Genomic DNA, 18,797 nt, shown 5'->3' on the forward strand with positions numbered 1-18,797 from the left:
TTAATGGAAAGTACTTTATCTCACGACAAACAAAATTCTACCACCATATCCTCTTCGTTCTATTTCCCATAATCCCAAATTCTATGATGACCATACAATCATCACCGTCGGTCACGATGTCACAGTTTCACACGGAGTGACACGCCGGTCACGACCGACGCGACGGGTCAGTCTGCACGCACGACCCACCAATCGAGATGGGTGTCAGACATTGACCTGGTTCGAGAGATTCGTCTATTACGGAGGTTCAATGAATGTTTTTTAATTCTTTGAATTCTAATATCTATGTACCATCGAGCAAATTGATTCCTAGGCAGCTGACAGTCCAACGTCATTTGGTCGGATCATGTCAATTCAATGTTAATTGTGATATGTCGGCTGTGTTTGACATAACGCGACCAAATTACGTAGGTCCCCCATCTGCCTAGGAATCAACTTCTATGATACTCGTAGTACATTGTAGAAGGCAAAATTATTTTTTGACGACCAATTGATTCATAGACAGCTGTTGGCGAACCTACTTTATTGTTAGGTTGTGTCATTAATGAAACACACTTTTCTTGGACTGTTTCCACTAGATTTATTTTAATTTATAACAATGTTAGCTATCATATAAATGGTTCATTAATGATAAACATTTTCCAACAAAACCCCACAGTACAATTAATTACAATTTAATACTTACTTATAATAGGTTGTGTAAGTTGATCGTTAATTACTATTGGATGAGCTTAACAGAACAATATGACTAAGGATGGGTTGCACCAGAGGCGTTGTTATAGTTAAGGCTTTGATTATATAAAGAGTTAAGGTTGAGGTTATCGTCAAATATGACGTCCATTATAGACTTTTACTAGGGATTTGACAGTTGATTGGACATTTTGTAATGGTTAAAGTTAAAGTAAGTTTGTGCAACCCACCCTAAATAAACAGGCCATCTGCCTATGCATACATTTCCTTGATAGTACGTTGTGCTTTTATAATCTTTAACTTTTGGAAAAGTTTGTAACGCATCCGTATGGGCCACAGCAATGATGTGGCATGGGCCTATGGCCTTCCCAGCAGTGCCGGATTTATATTTTTTATAAGTGTAAGCCACTTTATTTCCGCTGCCCCATGTACGTAATCTGTGACGGCCCCAGACCGCGGCCTATACAGGGCCCGATCTAAGAGGGGGCGAGCCGGGCATTTGCCCAGAGCGGCAAAAATGAGGGGCGGCGAAATTGACTTATTCCTATCTTCCAACCTAGCCATCCACCACCTAAGTTTGAGAATTTTACCAGCTAACCTACCTTAAGTTTTCTAGTGGAAATATTTGAGTATTTTATTTAAATATTCCTCCCATTTTCCCCCAACAAATATGTTTCCTGTATATGTAAAGGGCGGCGAAAATGATCTTTGCCTGGAGCGGCTAAATGGCTAGATCGGGTCCTGGGCCTATACGGCCTTTTTATAAATCCAGGGCTGCTTCTCAGGCGCTAGCCCTAAAGGCCCCCCTTAAGCAAATGTGAGCCACAAATGCTAGTAATGTTCGTAACACCTATGTTGAAATAAATGACTCACAATCATATAATATCATTATTATCTACATTTTGTCATGTCCCTTGTGACCCATAGGACCAAGCATGGGTCTTCCAAAACCTTAGAAGGCACAGAATATTATGCCCTTCAATTAATAACTAATACCTATAAAAATTCTCATGTCACAGTGTTTATGCGCAAACTTCTCCAGAACGGCTCAACCGATTTAATGAAATTTTGTATGTAGATTCGTTAGGCCTGAGAATAGGTTTTTATCTACTTTGTATATTGATACTAGAAATAATTTATATGGCAAAACAACAATTGCCGGGTCAGCTAGTTCTTATATTTCATATTGAAACCATTCAATGAAGAGCTGCCCCAATAGAACTCTGGGTGGGTTGCACCACAGGCCGTTCTTATAGTTACAGTTATGATCAAAGTTAAGGCTATAGTTAAGGTTAACATGAACAATAACTTAAATAACAATGACTACAGAATTTGACAGATGTCTGTTAATTTTTTGTTACTTAAAGCTAAAGTTAATGGGGCTGAGAATACAAAAATTTAATTATGCATACAAATTGACAGGATATTATATTAGTTGGTTATTACAACACAGGCTCATAACCTTATGTCAAATTTAATATTAACTTTTACTGAACAAAATTGAGCGGTTATGGTTATTGTCACCTATTATGGCGTCCATTATTGACTTTAATAGTTTTAACAGTTCATTTGACATTTTGTTAATGTTAAAGTTATAGTTTAAAGTAAGTTGGTGCAACCCACTCTAAGCGACTAGACCGGATATAAAGGTAACTTATATTAACTTATTTAATGACGATATCCATTTCGCATTTGCATCAGTCAAATTTTGATTTGTCACGCCATAAACGACAGGGGGAGGCGGAGCCATCAATCTGCGTGACGTGTATTTGACAGGTGCAGTAAAACCTCTATAAACCACGGATTTGTGCCAATCAAATTTAGCGCAGCCTCGTATTTCAACTTTTTATTACGACTCTAAACTTTTTCATTCTGCTTGTCAATGGTAATAGAAGAGAGCATTAAATTACTCTGCGCGTAAAATTATTGTAATTCTTAGGAAATTTAAGACGTTAGTGGAAGAATTGGGTAACTAACAATTTGAAAATGTTTGTTCTTCTGCATAATGGAGGCTTTAGGACCGGGAAATGATTTGAAATCCATAAATTGTGTGTTTTATGTTTAACCAGTTATGTTAGCCATATGCGTAGGTTAGTTTCGAGCTTTGTTTAAATTGTAAGGGAAAAATTATATAAGTTATAAAATATTACATACCCATCATTCACTCATGTCTTAAATTAGGATTGTAATTTAAATAGATATGATTTTAAATCCGATAACTTGGACAATAACGTATTATTATTTGTATTATATTTAGCCGTACAAGGTTTGACATTTAAAAATAAGTTTTATGATTTTTTGTAATTTAGGCTAAAGTAAGAAGTCTCGTGTGTAAAAAATGAAAGTCAAAAATGATTTCCCGTACCGGGAATCGAACCCGAGCCTCCTGGGTGAAAGCCAGGTATCCTAGCCACTAGACCATACGGGAGTTGTGAAGATGCCTCAAATTATAGCACAAAAATAGAGTTACATTAATTATACAAAATGACAAAAGGAAATAATAATAATTATTGCATTATTATTATTTTTTCTTCTTTTTCTTCCCACTTGCACTATACTTTGTTTTTAAGGTCTCGAAATTCGAACATGAAATCAGCAAGTATAGTTTTGTAAAGACACATATTTCCTAAAGTTTTTTTTAACAAAAGAAGATAATGAACAAAAGACCAAAGCTTAAAAGTTTTTTCGAACCGTGAAGGCGAAAAGTTTTTTCTTTTTTCGTATTCCCCGGCCGCTGAAAGATTTTTTACAAAGACTTTGGGAACAAGGGAATACACTCGTCGATACAATTTGACAACTTTCGTGACAATACTGTATACTGGTGCAAAATAACACCATAGGACATTCGGAATAAAAAGTGTTAAGAACTAAAAATTAGTAGTATTTTACTAAACATAATATCCTAACTAATAATATTAAAAAAGAGTGTATGTCTGTCTTTCTGTCTTCATGATGTTTTGTTCTTCTCACCGGGTTAGTTCCCGAACCGGACGTGTGCGGTGGTAGGCACTTATTAGGCACCATACATTCGACGTTCAGAAAGAATTTTGTAAAAAATAACTCTGAATAAAAAAATATTTGATTTTGATGTATCGATTTTATTAAAAGGTATGAAGGTACTTTGACCTCCAGGAAATGATATAGAACTGGTTTTGTAATTGACAAGATGCCATGAATATTTAAGCAGCCATATCGCTAAATATAATGCTTTATTACAACAGTGCTCCTCAAAAGGTGTGCCTTAAAAAATGTAGTCATGTATATTTCTAGTTTATAAGAACCAAGAAAGGGGACATAGACGATCGATGCCACTTCATGATTAATGATGTACCTTGAACACAAAAAGTTTGCAGGGCACTGCTTTACAAAATGGCATCGTTCTTATTGCGGCCACAAACATCCTTGTAGGATTGTATGACTTATGAGTTATGAGCAACTGACAAACGTCTCCCAGGTCAAAAGTCAGTGGGACAAATTCAAAGACCTAATAAACCTACTTATGTCAATAGACAAATTATTGCGATTCACGTTGACATGTATGATGTGGTCCTTTCTGGATTATTTTGCCCTTGGAACTTCCATAAAAAGATCCTTATGTCGTGAGCAATAAAGGAGCGGTAATACCTTGGGTCGGTATGGCTATGAGTAATTGTTACGACTTGCTGTGCAAAATACCCTATTGTATTGTTTCTGATACGTGCCATATTATGATGAATCAATGCAATTGTATTAAAGGGAATTACCCAATGATTCATTAGTAATGATTCTTTAAATTATTTACTTTTCGTCTCGCACAAAATCTAGAAAACATGCATGATATTATAAAAGTACTTGCTTCATCTTGAGCTCTCTTAACTAGCTTTTGTTTATTTCGCTTAATGCAGTAGAGACAATTGAAAGCTCCAACTACAAAGAAGGAAAGTTAAAGATTTTTAACGAAATTATCTTTATTATTTAACAAGCCAATAAAGACTTCCAAATTTATTGCTGTTTCCAATATTAAGCAACATTAACAACAAACCAAATACGAAGGCCGGTAAATCACGTTGTAAAATGTACAACATTATACGACGAGTCGACCGCCCGGACCCGGCCTAATCATTATTAGTATCTTCGGTTGTTCATTAATAAATTTAGTAAAGGTGGACGCACAGTGGGCTCATTATAATTGGTCTGATTCTACGAGAAGGATGAGAAACGAAATGAAATGAAATGAAAATATACTTTATTGTGCACACTCAATACAAAGACAAAGTTTAAAATAATATAAATTATATCATAATATGAAGAAGGTACACAAAGGCGGCCTTATTACTAAGCAGCAATTTCTTCCAGGCAACCTTTGAGCGAGAGGATTAAATTGCTGGATATGGGTATAGACTATAGTGCTTAAAAGTATAAAAAGTTAGTATAAAATAAAATAAACTAAATATACATAAACAACATACGTACTTATAAATACATAGATATATATACGTACTATACTAAGTTATAACATAATATACTTAAAATAATAATACATATAAATATTATTGCTATAAGATCTACTTACATAAGATACATTTAATAAATTTAAATTATAACCGAGAAACCTATATAATTCAACATCTCCTTGATCTGCCTTCAGGACAAATAAAAATCAATACACAGTTTCTCTTTATTACTAAGACTTTAAGTGAATCCGACAATTAAATTTTTATAAAACTGAAATTAATGTTAACTTATTTTGATACGTACCTACTGCTGCAGTTCTTAAAATTCTAAAAACTTACATCAGTCACGAACCGGAGCTATAAAATGGGCAGTTTACCTAATTTTCAAAGAAATGTATTAGCTTAAAATTATGTCGAAAAAAAATTCATAAAAACATTTTACTTTTGTACTTTTTGATGTTTATCTCATGCTTCTTAAGGCCCAGTAGTCCCTAAAATAAGCAGGTCGATGTCTGTCAGTACGAATATCGACGTAAAGACATTAAAATAACATTCATATCAGCGCGCCTTGTACAGTGGCGGTTACGTGCTCACCGCGTGCCTTGATAATAGGAAATAGGAAAAAAATCCTTTTGTTTTTAGTATTACATAAATTAAATATTATATCAAATCGTTTAGGTTAGGTTACGACAAATGTTATGTACTACATTTTTGTTTCTACTAGAAAGTGTGTATAGCCATAAAATGATTTAATTATGAAAAACAGCGTCATGACAGTCATCTTTGAGATTTTTTTTCTATCGAGCAGAATTTTCAAATTGTTTACTGATATACCTTTGCGTATAGGAAATTTTCTCAATTTTAAAACGGTACTTACTTTTATACTTAAATAGTGACATTTTCTTTACAAAAAACATTATTTAAAAAACTCATTTTACGTAGTTGCAACAACCACAGCGCCTTAAGACTGCACAGTGCACAATTATATGCACGCATTACACATTTACAATATAAGAACACATTACACTAAAAATTATCACTATAAGTATACTCGTCGAATTCTGAGTCATTCACAGAGTGTTACAAAAATGTCCAAATGTACGTCCCCCTTTAGTTTCTTCGCATCGCACCCGCTGACTTGACGAGAGCGCCGCACGGAATCGAACCCGCATCGACTAAAGAAGATGCTGCATTGTTTTTCGACCTTAATGCAATAGCAATAAAGCTGACAAGTGGTACACTGGGATATCGGCGAAAATACGTATGTCCGAAATAGTTACCGGTAGTTAAAGTGTCCATTATGGATCTAAGTATGGTCAGTTCTTAACACATTTCTATATACTATGCAGTCCCTATGTCTGATCAAAATATATTTTGTAGTCCCGCTACCTTAAGGGAGATCGCAGACGACAGACTTTTTGTGCGATCGAGTCTGCGGCGCCCATACAGTCAGCATGTCCGCGCGATGCCAACTGTATGGGCGTCGCAGACTCGATCGCACAAAAAGTATGTCGTCTGCGGTCTGCGATCTCCCTTCATGTAAAAATAGCGATCAACAATCGACTATATTGTTGCTGGGTATCATGAATGTCACAAACAATAGTGTCATGACGTATAGTGATGGATTGCAATCGTATTGTTTTGGCTGATACGTGGTACGAAATTGCGATTTTGGAACAATAATTGCTGTCGCATTGCTCTCGCAAGATACGTGATACGGGGGCCGGCTGGTCATAAAGTCACGTTGAGACGTTGTTTTAAATATTTTTATTACTAGTGTTTTTCCCTAAGATTAATTGAACATTATTAAAACAGGTAGGACATAAGGCCGTTCTAAGAGTTCGGTACAAGAGAAAGAGGCAAAATAGGTTATTGTCACCCATCTTTACTTACTTACTAATATTATAAATGCGAAAGTGTTTCTGTCTGTCCGTCTCTCTGTCTGTCTATTACCTCTTCACGCCCAAACCGCTGAACCGATTTTGCTGAAATTTGGTATGTAGATACTCTTTTTATCATGGAAAAATGTACGGATCTAGCACGATAAACAAATGTTGCGGGTGTAACCTAGTTTTTTTTTTTTTTATGGATGCTTCACACCACGTCAGTCTGGCCCCGTGCTAAGTACCTGAAGGACTTGTGTTACAGGTACCAGACAACGGAAATATATTTAATACTTTTATACTATACATATATTTAAGATTTTTATTATATCATACACATATTTAATACACATCCAGACCCGGGAACATTGAAAACTTTTTGTTCCGTCGGCGGGATTCGAACCCGCGACCCCCGGCTTGAGCTACCAACGCGCTAACCACTGAGCCACAGAGTTAAAAATAAAACTTCTAGGCTTACAACCATATATGAGGTTGTCTCTAACTCTTCAGAATAGAATCTTAGTCTCTACAATCTACATACTTCTTCGGTGGTCCAATCTGTAATCACCGTTACTGGAAGTCTTCCTCAGCAATACGCCCAGGTGCATTGATTACCAGAAGTACGATGCTGATCACGTGAATTTTATGACCACTATGGCCAAATGGTTTAGTACCGGAATCATACTATGTATCGTATGGGTTCTCAGAACTGTTGTGTGTTCCAACGTGACGATGCCTGACTGACTGACCGACGCTCGCGGTCTTGTTGGTGCATTTGACATTGTAGCTTTTGATTGAATAATTAGCAAAATCGGTTTGGTAATTCTAAACTATATTGTCCTCTACGACCTCACAAGAAATACAATATTAGTAAAGAAAATGTGGATAAGATACCAGTATTTGTTTTATCTCCAAAATTACTGGAATGATGTGGACGAAATTCAAGAAGGATTTCATCACGAGGACGTAGCTGACATTTTATTCTTATGAATACACGGTTTGTGTAGAATTTCTTTACGTGCACGAAACATGTAGTAATTAATTCGAATTAATAATTTAATTAATTTGCCGTGATGATTTATATTATTACAGTTACGCCTGACTCACATCCGTTGAAAAGTTAAAACTTTCTCGCATTCATTAATAAAATACATATAAAATTATATAAGTTTGATTTGCGAGATTATCGGATTCTTTCATGCATCAATAAAACGTATCTGCGTTCCTTTGGTACTGCAGATGTCTTAACTCTAATCACTGCCATCTTATAGATAAGGCGATAATTATTACAACTCAATTTAAATGAATTCGATAAACTACCTCAGCTGGTCAAAAGCATTAAGAATAAAACATAGTCTTGGTAAAGCTTAGCATCTATTACGACGTCCATAACGAGAAACCACCTGACCTCACAAGGCATGTCCGCATACAATATCCTGTCAAATATTTAGTTATTTGTTCAAAGTTACATCCAAAGCGACCGCCTGTGAACGCGAAAACAGCCATTTTCTCGTCAAAAGATTAACTGAGATAAGCTTTCCACGAAAACTGACCAGTTCCACAGAAACTGTGCTCGGTTTTCTCATGCGTCATTCAGTAAGTAGGTAATAAGCACATTTTGATGTTATCAACAGTATAAAATGACCTCAAGAAAGACAAAAATGAAACTGATAAAGTCGCTGGGAACAACGTTATGGTTTTGTACAAAATGTTGAGACTTAGCTTAGACATCGTAAAAATTAAGCCTGACTGATTTTGATGAAATTTGGTATGGAGATACTTTATGTTCCGGTAAAGGACTAATTTTTATCCCGTAAAAATGTACGGTCCTCGTGAGAAACGAATTTATGCGCAATGGATTTGCGGGCATCAACTAGTTCAGAAATTAAACATTTCAACAACTTAAGACGAGAAAAAATGTTTCTTCCGTTGTTGGTTTAATGTTAATGATGATGAAGTAAAACAATAATTTGTCACTAAATGCCTTAAGGGCTAACAAATGGTGTGCAAATATTGGCCGGCGACGTGCACTAATGAATGACAAACATCCACTCGGCATTCTACGACGGTCTAAGTTCATTCCATCGTCTACGTTAGGGAGTGTCCATAAATTACAACAACTATAAATCATTTTACTAAATAACAGTCTTTCCCAAAGTGGGATAACGCCCCCTTGTGGGCGCTGGAGGTCTAAAGGGCGGGCGGTGTGGGACCCAGAAAAAAAATGAGGGCGCTGTGTAGAGGCTTGGGGGGTGATTTATTTCATCTGTATGCATTTAAAATTGAAACAATGGGGGTACTGAAACATTTTTTTTTTCGCAAAGTGGGCAGTAGACAAAGTAGGTTTAGAAGCCCCTGTTTTACTACTATCAGTCTCGGGGATTGTTTTTTACAAAATAACAAAAATATGCATTTTCAAACCTCGAAAACTACTTTTTCGATTGCGCTAAAAAAAACTTCGGAAAATGAAGCACAGGTATTTAACTGTTTCTACTTAATTTAAGTCTTAAAGAAAAGGACAACTCTAAAGACATAATGAAAACGGATAATTACTTTTACTATCTTAAAAATAATGGTGGTTCCCGTTGAAAGTTAAATAGTGAGTAACAACAAACTAACTTGGTTATAAAACTAGATTAACAAATGTAAATTACTGTAGCTAAAATTTCTCACGTAATACCATAAATTATAATGAGTAATTATTACAATAAAACTTATGTAGTTAATTATATAAACATGATCATATTATAACTGGGTTTCAAAAACATGTAGTCACCAATAATAACAATTAGTATAGAGGTGCTTTTACCCATATAGCAATTATTATAGTTAAGTATAATTCTTTACCAAGAGCGTAATATTTTGTATGTACATCTTTAATATTCTAAACTAAATTGAATCTTACAAGCTCTATATAAAGTTTACTTTTCGTTACACGTTAATCTACAATGACTCTGCAAAACGGACAAGCGTGATCGGTGTTTAAATGATTTAACTATTCATCATTACCTATGGTATTAATTATGCTATTGACAGCATAACTGATAGGGTCACGAGTTCACATGAGTCAGAACTTAGAGAAATGATGCAATGACTGAGTCAGGTCCCAATTCTAATGTCTTCGTGATTTCCGTCCATATTTCGAATGATAACTCGACTTTATATAATTATATTGCCTACAATCTTCTACAGCATCATATTGACGTGGTGTACCACATTTAAACTTAATTGTCCTAAAATTTGCAAAAAAAAATATTTAAACTTTAAATTCATCAGTTTATAGAAGTCTTTGAAAATTTGTAGTAACTGATTCTAACAAAAACAGTTTTACTTGTGTCGGTACCGTCATGATTAGGTCTTACATAAGAGGTAGATGTTAGGACGGTCCCTTATTTTATAATTTATACATAGAGGCAAGGACTTCAATCCTTAATTGACATAATTGTTTTTTTCTTTATCAATCGACCTACACTCATTAAAACATTTCTTTAGTGCTAATTAAAACTTCTTACCATTAATCGATTACTAATCCAACTTACATTAATATAACATTATTAATTTGTAACAAAAAATTGAACCCGACTTCCAAGGAAATAACAATATTCTTACAATGACCTAAAAAGCATGAAGTAATTCTTATTCTTCGCTGGTGCCTTTTTTTTAATTCGACTAGACTTCAAGTAATTCAGTACTCAATTTTCATTCGTTTGAAGTCGGTACCAGCCCAACTGGGATACTCAACATAGAACTTAGCCGGCGTATAAGGACTCAAAAGTACTGTTCGGTACCTTCGGCACCAGGGATATAATCTGGTGCAAAATCTTACTTTTTGGTAGCATATGCCTCGAATACTGCAGAAAAAAAATCAAAAACACAAGAAGTCCCCTCGATTCCTAATGGATCCCATCATCAGATCACCACTTTTGTGAACATGGTATACCAAATTCGAGTTTGAACTCAAATATATACAACAACAAAATAACTATGAAAATCGGTCCACAAACAGCGAAGTTACGGTTGAACATACAAATATATATATATATATATATATATATATATATATATATATATATATATATATATATATATATATATATATATATATATATATATATATATATATATATATATATATATATATATATATATATATATATATATATATATATATATATATATATATACAGACGAAAATATACCTCCTCCTTTTTGGAAGTCGGTTAAAAATAGAACAGCGAAAGTAAACATTATTTGCATAAAAAACGTCACACTTATCATTTTTTCGGGACCAAAGAGTCCAGTTTCTTGTTCAATTTCCATACTTTCAAAGACTTTCTATTAACAACTACGGTACGTAATATTGGGAAATATAAAAACTGTATAATCGTTATGCGCGAAATCAATCGCAGCGATCTCGGTAATCGATTTGACAATGGTTTTACGGTGATGAAGAAATTGGGTCGACATTACATTGGACAGTTTAACATGGTATTTCTGACGTGGGAGAGCCATGCTTGGGCACGAATGGGCCGGCTCGACCGGAGAAATACCACGGGCTCACAGAAAACCGGCGTGAAACTGCGCTTCCGCTGTGTTTCGCCGAGTGAGTGAGTTTACTGGAGGCCCAATCCCCTACACTTTTCCCTTCCCTACCCTCGCCTATTACCCTATTCCCTCTTAAAAGGCCGGTAACGCACCTAAGCTCTTCTGATGCTGTGAGTGTCCATGGGCGACGGAAGTTGCTTTCCATCAGGTGACCCGTTTGCTCGTTTGCCCCCCTTATTTCATGAAAAAAACCTACTCGTAGTTTGACTAGGAGTTTAAATAAAATTAAATAAAAAATAGTTCTTATTTTGCAGTAAAAATTCTTTAAGAAAGTCTTACGTGTTGACCTACCACCAGTTCGGGAACTAACCCAGTGAGAAGAACTGGCGTAAGAAACTCACGCAATTATAAAAAGACGATGGTTTCTCTCCTCCAAACTCCATTTATTATGCCTTTGAAGATTCTTGCAGTCATTGCCGAGAAACCAGATTTCAACACACAAGACATCCTCGTTTAAAGGGGGAAAAATAAACTGACTGACCATATAATGTCGCTTCTATATACATGTACCATATTTTTACTTACTTTACTTACATACTTAGCGTAAATTAGTTTAAACTATCATTGTTATTTTCCACTTTTTTGGTAAAAGTTGGCCCCGTGCGAGTTTCTTACGCGGGTTCTTCTCGGCGGGGTAGTTCGCGAACCGGTGGTAGGCCTCATGTAGACACGACGTTCTAAAAGTTGTTAACCTATTTGGAAATAAATATTTTTGATTTTGATTTTGAAAGTATTCAAACATAAATACCAAAGTTCAGTTTCCAAGTTAAAAACATCTAGAGCTACGTCCGCAGGAACCGTACATTTAGTCCCGATCAAAAACCTAATTAGCGTCGCTTACTCTACTTCGGGGCCGATCACAATCGATCCAGTAGATTCGGAGTACCAATCCCAGAGAGCACCAACAAAAATTATCATCTCAAAATATCAAAAACAGCAAAGGAGACGAACGGACAGAACGGAATAACGGAATAGCCGATTAAAGGACTTCCCAAAGTAATAAAGTACATACTCGTACAGTCTAAGGAGTGAGCACACTGAGACGGGCTGTGCCGGGGCTCAGCGTGCCGAGGCTCATCGCAAAAATCCGCCTCCATACAATTTGTATGGAAGCGGATGCGCGTATCGCACACTGTGTCGGGGCGCAGCGGATTTCCGCTTCCATACAAATTGTATGGAGGCGGATTTTTGCGATGAGCCCCGGCACGCTGAGCCCCGGCACGGCCCGTCTCAGTGTCCTCACTCCTAAATACCCCGCTTTACGCCACCCCGTTTTGCGCATATACCTCGCAATTCGTATTACTCGAAAAAGTGCGTACAAACATAAATGTAGTCATCACTCATCAGTACAGATAATGATGATAACTGTGTCTTGACCATGTGTCAAACAATTGAAAACAGTGTTGGGCGGTTAGTCGTATTTTACAAGAAGATAAAAAAGCTACCCAAAAGACAATACATATATTTTTCCTAAAAATCACTAATGGTGTGTATTGCATAAAGGTAATTTAGAATTAAAATGATTAGTCTTTTTTTTATTAAATTTTGACTAGTTTAATCTGAAACCCCGACATATATGAAATTTCAGTTAACGCGATTTTTTCCGGAACGTATCCCTCGCGTAAAGCGGGGTATGATTGTACTCTTTTCTTACGCAAAGCATACTATCCTTATAGTTATTCAATGGGATTTCCATCCAAACGCACTTACGTACATTTTTAGTTATTATGCCGCGTAACGTGTTGTCCGGTTACAAGGTGAATGAAGGTATCTTTAGTACCTTAGTAATAAGGTTTTTACTTTCAACAGTTTCAACCCTTTAGGTGTGGAACCCTAAAAATGTCATTGAATGAGTTATTCGTATATTGACGATGACAACACTGACCCATATTCAAATGATGTTTCGCAACGAGCAGCTGAATTAATGTGTCGTATTAATATAAAATCGAACACATCAATATGATAATTAATTAATACCTATTGATTATAACGCGTTAGGTGAGTATTTATTAAAATAATTGATAGCCGTGTCCAAATAGACTATATTAATATGGGCATATAAAAGTGTTAAGGCAACCTTCAGATAAAGTTTTAGCAGCTATAAAACTTTGACTCTATAAATAAAGGACAAGTTTTGTTCGTAAGTCATAAGGTTTTTCTATACTCTAGAAAGTAAGCTATTTAATAGGTAACTTTGTATAATGTAGCTAGTAATGAGAAGTGATATAGTAGGTATACGTATAAAGGTTCTTAGAACTACTACGTAGACTTTTTTTTTTTAATGAAATAAGGGGGCAAACGAGCAAACGGGTCACCTGATGGAAAGCAACTTCCATCGCCTATGGACACTCGCAGCATCAGAAGAGCTGCAAGTGCGTTGCCGGCCTTTTAAGAGGGAATTGGGTAATAGGGGAGGGTAGGGAAGGGAATACCCTATTCCCTTCCCTACCCTCCGTAGGGAAGGGAATAGGATAGGGTATTGGGCCTCCGGTAAACTCACTCACTCGGCGAAACACAGCGAAAGCGCTGTTTCACGCCGGTTTTCTGTGAGAACGTGGTATTTCTCCGGTCGAGCCGGCCCATTCGTGCCGAAGCATGGCTCTCCCACGTATAACTAATATAGTCACTATAATGACTAGTTAGACACTAGTGGGGTGGGGTCTTACTCGTATAGCGACATTGCTATTGGCTTCAGTCTTCACTTACATCTATAGTAATTTAAATATTAAGTACGCATTGTCATCCAAACCTTTTTTCTTCTTTTTATGTTTTAGGAACCACACTTTGCCACTGTTGGCACTATGCTTAAGTGCCTTTATGTCATTATTTTCCTAATTTTCCAGCAGTTTCTCTATATAATAAACCTGTGTTGATGAATGAGGATGTTATAGGACCTTCACCTTTTAAATACATTTACATAACGTTACAATGTAACAATATAATAAAAACATCAATATGTTAATAACATAAGAAATGAGTGTCAAAAACAATAAAGTATAATAAAACATGGTTTATCGATTAGCAAAACATAAAAATCGAATATATTTTTCGTAAGAACCTGTTTTAATATTCGAGTAAAATTTCCTATATATTACTTAAAAGTAAATGAAGTTTAAAACCTTTTGAAAAGAATTAAAAGAATTTTGAAAAAGGCACTAAGTAATGCAGAATAAGAATTATTTCATACTTTTTAGATCATATTAAGAATATCGTTTTTAGGGTTCCGTAGTCAACAAGGAACCCTTATAGTTTCGGTCTGTCCGTCCGTCCGTCTGTCTGTCTGTCTGTCTGTCTGTCTGTCTGTCTGTCTGTCTGTCTGTCTGTCTGTCCGTCTGTCCGTCTGTCCGTCCGTCTGTCTGTCCATGGTTTTGCTCAGAGACTATAGGAAAAAGCTGTAATTTGGCATGAATGTACTTATTCTACATATTAATGATGCCGACAAAATGGTATATGAAATCTAAAATATTTTTTATGGTACATTCCCCGACACATCAAGCGGGGATGAATATTTTTTTTCGCCTCCACCTCATCGGAGTGAGGTGTCGTTGGATAGATTTTTAAACATATGATAAGTATTCATAGATCATTTTCCGATTTAGGGATCCGTTTGTGAAATATTAAGTTTTAAAGTGGAAAAAATCGTTAGAGTCCAGTTCTTTCTACCAGCTAAACGGTTGCTTCTGGAAATGTGAACAAATTCACGGGAGTAGGAAATATGCTGAATTTGAAAGGAAAACTATCACGGCTAAGAAGACTTCATAAGTTTTTGAGTTATAGTCAACTAAAAAAAATGTATTCGGCGAATTGAGATGGTGTTGTTAGTAGTGTAAAACACGTTAAAAATGTACATTCTTGACCATACAAAAATTATCAAAACCTAGTCGTACTATGGAACCCTATATTGCGCGTGGCCCGACACGCACTTGGCCGGTTTTTACCAAATAAACTCTGGAATGTACTGTCAGCAGAGGTATTTTCTGATGGCGTAAGTACTGGAATGTATTCATTCTCAAAATGTTCCGGTGTTGTGGATGTCTACAGGCGAAGGTAACGACTTACACATGATAAACAGCTAGTACACATCTGCCCTGCCAGAGGGCACACAGGTGCATCTCTCTAGCTAGAGGCTAGGCGTTCAACTCTTTGATTTTTCAGCCCCATAGCCCCATGTAATATCATATGCACACTGTGTATACGGACGTAGCAAAATTATTGTGTGTCATTAAAGTCTTGGCTGTCACTTGACACTTGTTTGTGTCTGATACGTTAAAAACTTATTGAACGTATCAGACATAAACAAAACATACACAATCTATACAATCTATGTAATTTAAAAATATGATCTGTATAAATGGTTGCTATAAAGATTTATTTATATATACATAGTGCAGACTTTATTGGGCGTCTCTATCAACATTTTAATATTAACTACAATCCATGTTCCAAGTATTGAATCATAATTATAGGGAACATGCAAAAAAGTATAATCCTTATGAAAATTTTGCTATCAAAACGTTAAAAAAATATAAAAGAAGGGCCACTACAAGGTTAATATTTTATAAAATATTGTTTTTTTACAAAAATTACGAATTAAAAGTAACTTGAAACGGAACGGATTTCAAAACATCAATCGCATTTTTTGCATTAAATTCCAGAATAAATTTTTTTAATATACTTGTGGTCTATTCTACATGGAGTTCTTTAAAATAAACACAAAAATAAAAATATCGCATCTTCCCTATTTTGCGTTATATTTTGCTTCTTGCGGTTTTTCTGAATAACTCGAAAAAGAGATTCGGCTACGGTAATGTTTAAAAACATTAATTTGGCAAAATTTACATTTAAAGGAATATTTTGAGAGATATGTAGTATGCAGATAATTATTAGGGTGGGTTGCACCAGAGGCGTGGTTACTGGTTAAAGTTAAAGTTATGGTTATAGTTAAGGCTAACTTTAACTTTAACCTTAACTTTGACCACAGAATTTGACAGATGACAGCTGGTCCGACAAGGCTTGAAATGAACGTGGGCGGCGGCGCTGCTGGTAAAGGAGAACTGTCAAAAATGGCGTTTATGTATGATGATAGCATTAGTTCCTTTTTTCGCCACGTTCGTTCAAGGCCTTGTCATCATTCAAAGCCATTAAAAGCTTTGTCGAATCTCAAGGTTAAATATAGCGTCCATTTTTGACGTTTAACCAAAGATTTGACATTTTGCATTACAACACTTTAACAACAGTTAAAGTTATAGTTACAGTTATAGTTAAAGTAAGTTGGTGCAACCCACTCTGAATGTGTTGCAGTCTGCAGAGTATGATTGTGATTATAACCATTTTGTTTATTGCTTGATCGGCTGTGAAGATATTCCAATTGTTCCAATACCTGCTATAGTCAGTTAGTACGTCAGTTTATACGTGGGAGAGCCATGCTTCGGCACGAATGGGCCGGCTCGACCGGATAAATACCACGTTTTCACAGAAAACCGGCGTGAAACAGCGCTTGCGCTGTTTCACGCCGAGTGAGTGAGTTTACCGGAGGCCCAATCCCCTACCCTATTCCCTTTCCTACCCTCCCCTATTCCCTTCCCTTCCCTACCCTCCCCTATTACCCTATTCCCTCTTAAAAGGCCGGCAACGTACCTGCAGCTCTTCTGATGCTGCGAGTGTCCATGGGCGACGGAAGTTGCTTTCCATCAGGTGACCCGTTTGCTCGTTTGCCCCCTTATTTAATAAAAAAAAATTGTCCCTGTGGTAATACCCAGTGCCGTAAATAGCCTTTTTTGCGCCCTGTGCGAGCTTCTATATAACTGCACCTTTGTTTTTTAAACGACTTCCAAAAAGGAAGAGGTTATAATATGTTCGGCTGTGGATATTTTTTTACTACATTGGCAAACATCTTGGAACTTATCGGGAGCAATTCGAAAAATAAGGATCTGTCTGGTCTGGCCATTCTTGCGCCCCCCAGAGTCTACGCCCTGTGCCTGGGCACCGGTGGCACCGCCCTATTTACGGCACTGTTAATACCTAATACTACTTTCGCTGAACTGCCGAAGGACATGATAATTTAGGTTTTTCTACTCTGCCCTAACATCGACTTAATTACTGAATAATGCAAATCGTTTGAATTTAAATGTAACCCACATAAAAATTCAATCTTCCAAAACTTCCTGTCGAGCTTTTATATCAACCGATACGATGCAAGTACAATAAGGTAAATTATATTATATTTTATGTAGGTACCTACGTTAATAATAATTAAGCATTTCACAACATTTTACTTATCTTTTTGGCATGTTCTTTTTCTTGCATCTTACATTTACCAGTGCTCTACACGCTATTTCTAGTAACCGTACTACAACAATGATGTTGCAACTTGCAAATATGAGCAAAATGATAGATTGCTTATTAAAAAAAACTGTTATTCTTCTAATCGGTTAGAATTTCCGTTTCTGATACTTGATAAGAAACGTACAATCATGTACTTATAACTTCGCTTGCCCTGATATCGTGTGCTCATAACTCATACCGCTTACGATATAGGATCGGATGGTGTGAAGAGACTATTGGAGTGAGTCGTCGTGGCGAGTAGTTCGTTACCTTCTGTCATTAAACTTAGGAAGCGATAAGATCTTCACAAAAATTGTGTTTGTATGTCGATTACTCGTGATATGGTGAATAATATGCAAAGTGCAAACTACCGAAACTGATGTATAAGTGACCAAACAGTACAAACTCAAAAGTAGCGTAAAAGTTTAAATTTTCTACTGGGAAGGATCAAAGAATTTAAAAATGTTATTTCACCGAAAAACCTTCACCTTTCTTAGTATTCTTAACACAAGAATTAGAGTACGTAAGCCACAAAAAACTGTATTAGTGGGCTTAATTAACTTTAAATAAAAGTGCTCTTTAAACTAAGCATTGATAAAAAACAAGACAATTAAATTAATAACCAAACTTTTATGACTAATGGGATGAAATTAAAAATTCAGGTACGTAAAGTAGACAAAAGAATCAAGTATTTCGTTCCTCTTAGCTACAAAAATCGACTTCACAATCTGTTTTAACTTTTGACGACCTCTGTGGCTCAGTGGTGAGCGCGTTGGTAGCTCAAGCCGGGGGTCGCGTGTTCGAATCCCGCCGACGGAACAAAAAGTTTTCAATGTTCCCGGGTCTGGATGTGTATTAAATA

General features: G+C 36.0%; 1 non-coding gene across 1 annotated transcript; it reads right to left on the bottom strand.

Annotated features, from left to right (window-relative positions):
- Positions 1 to 3,046: 3,046 nt before the first annotated feature.
- On the bottom strand, positions 3,047 to 3,118 carry Trnae-uuc. Its single transcript has one exon. It is a non-coding gene; the product is annotated as a tRNA-Glu (tRNA).
- Between the last annotated feature and the right edge of the window lie 15,679 nt (positions 3,119 to 18,797).

Source organism: Aricia agestis, chromosome 2 (assembly GCF_905147365.1).
Source record: "Aricia agestis chromosome 2, ilAriAges1.1, whole genome shotgun sequence".
Classification (NCBI taxonomy): Eukaryota; Metazoa; Arthropoda; class Insecta; order Lepidoptera; family Lycaenidae; genus Aricia; species Aricia agestis.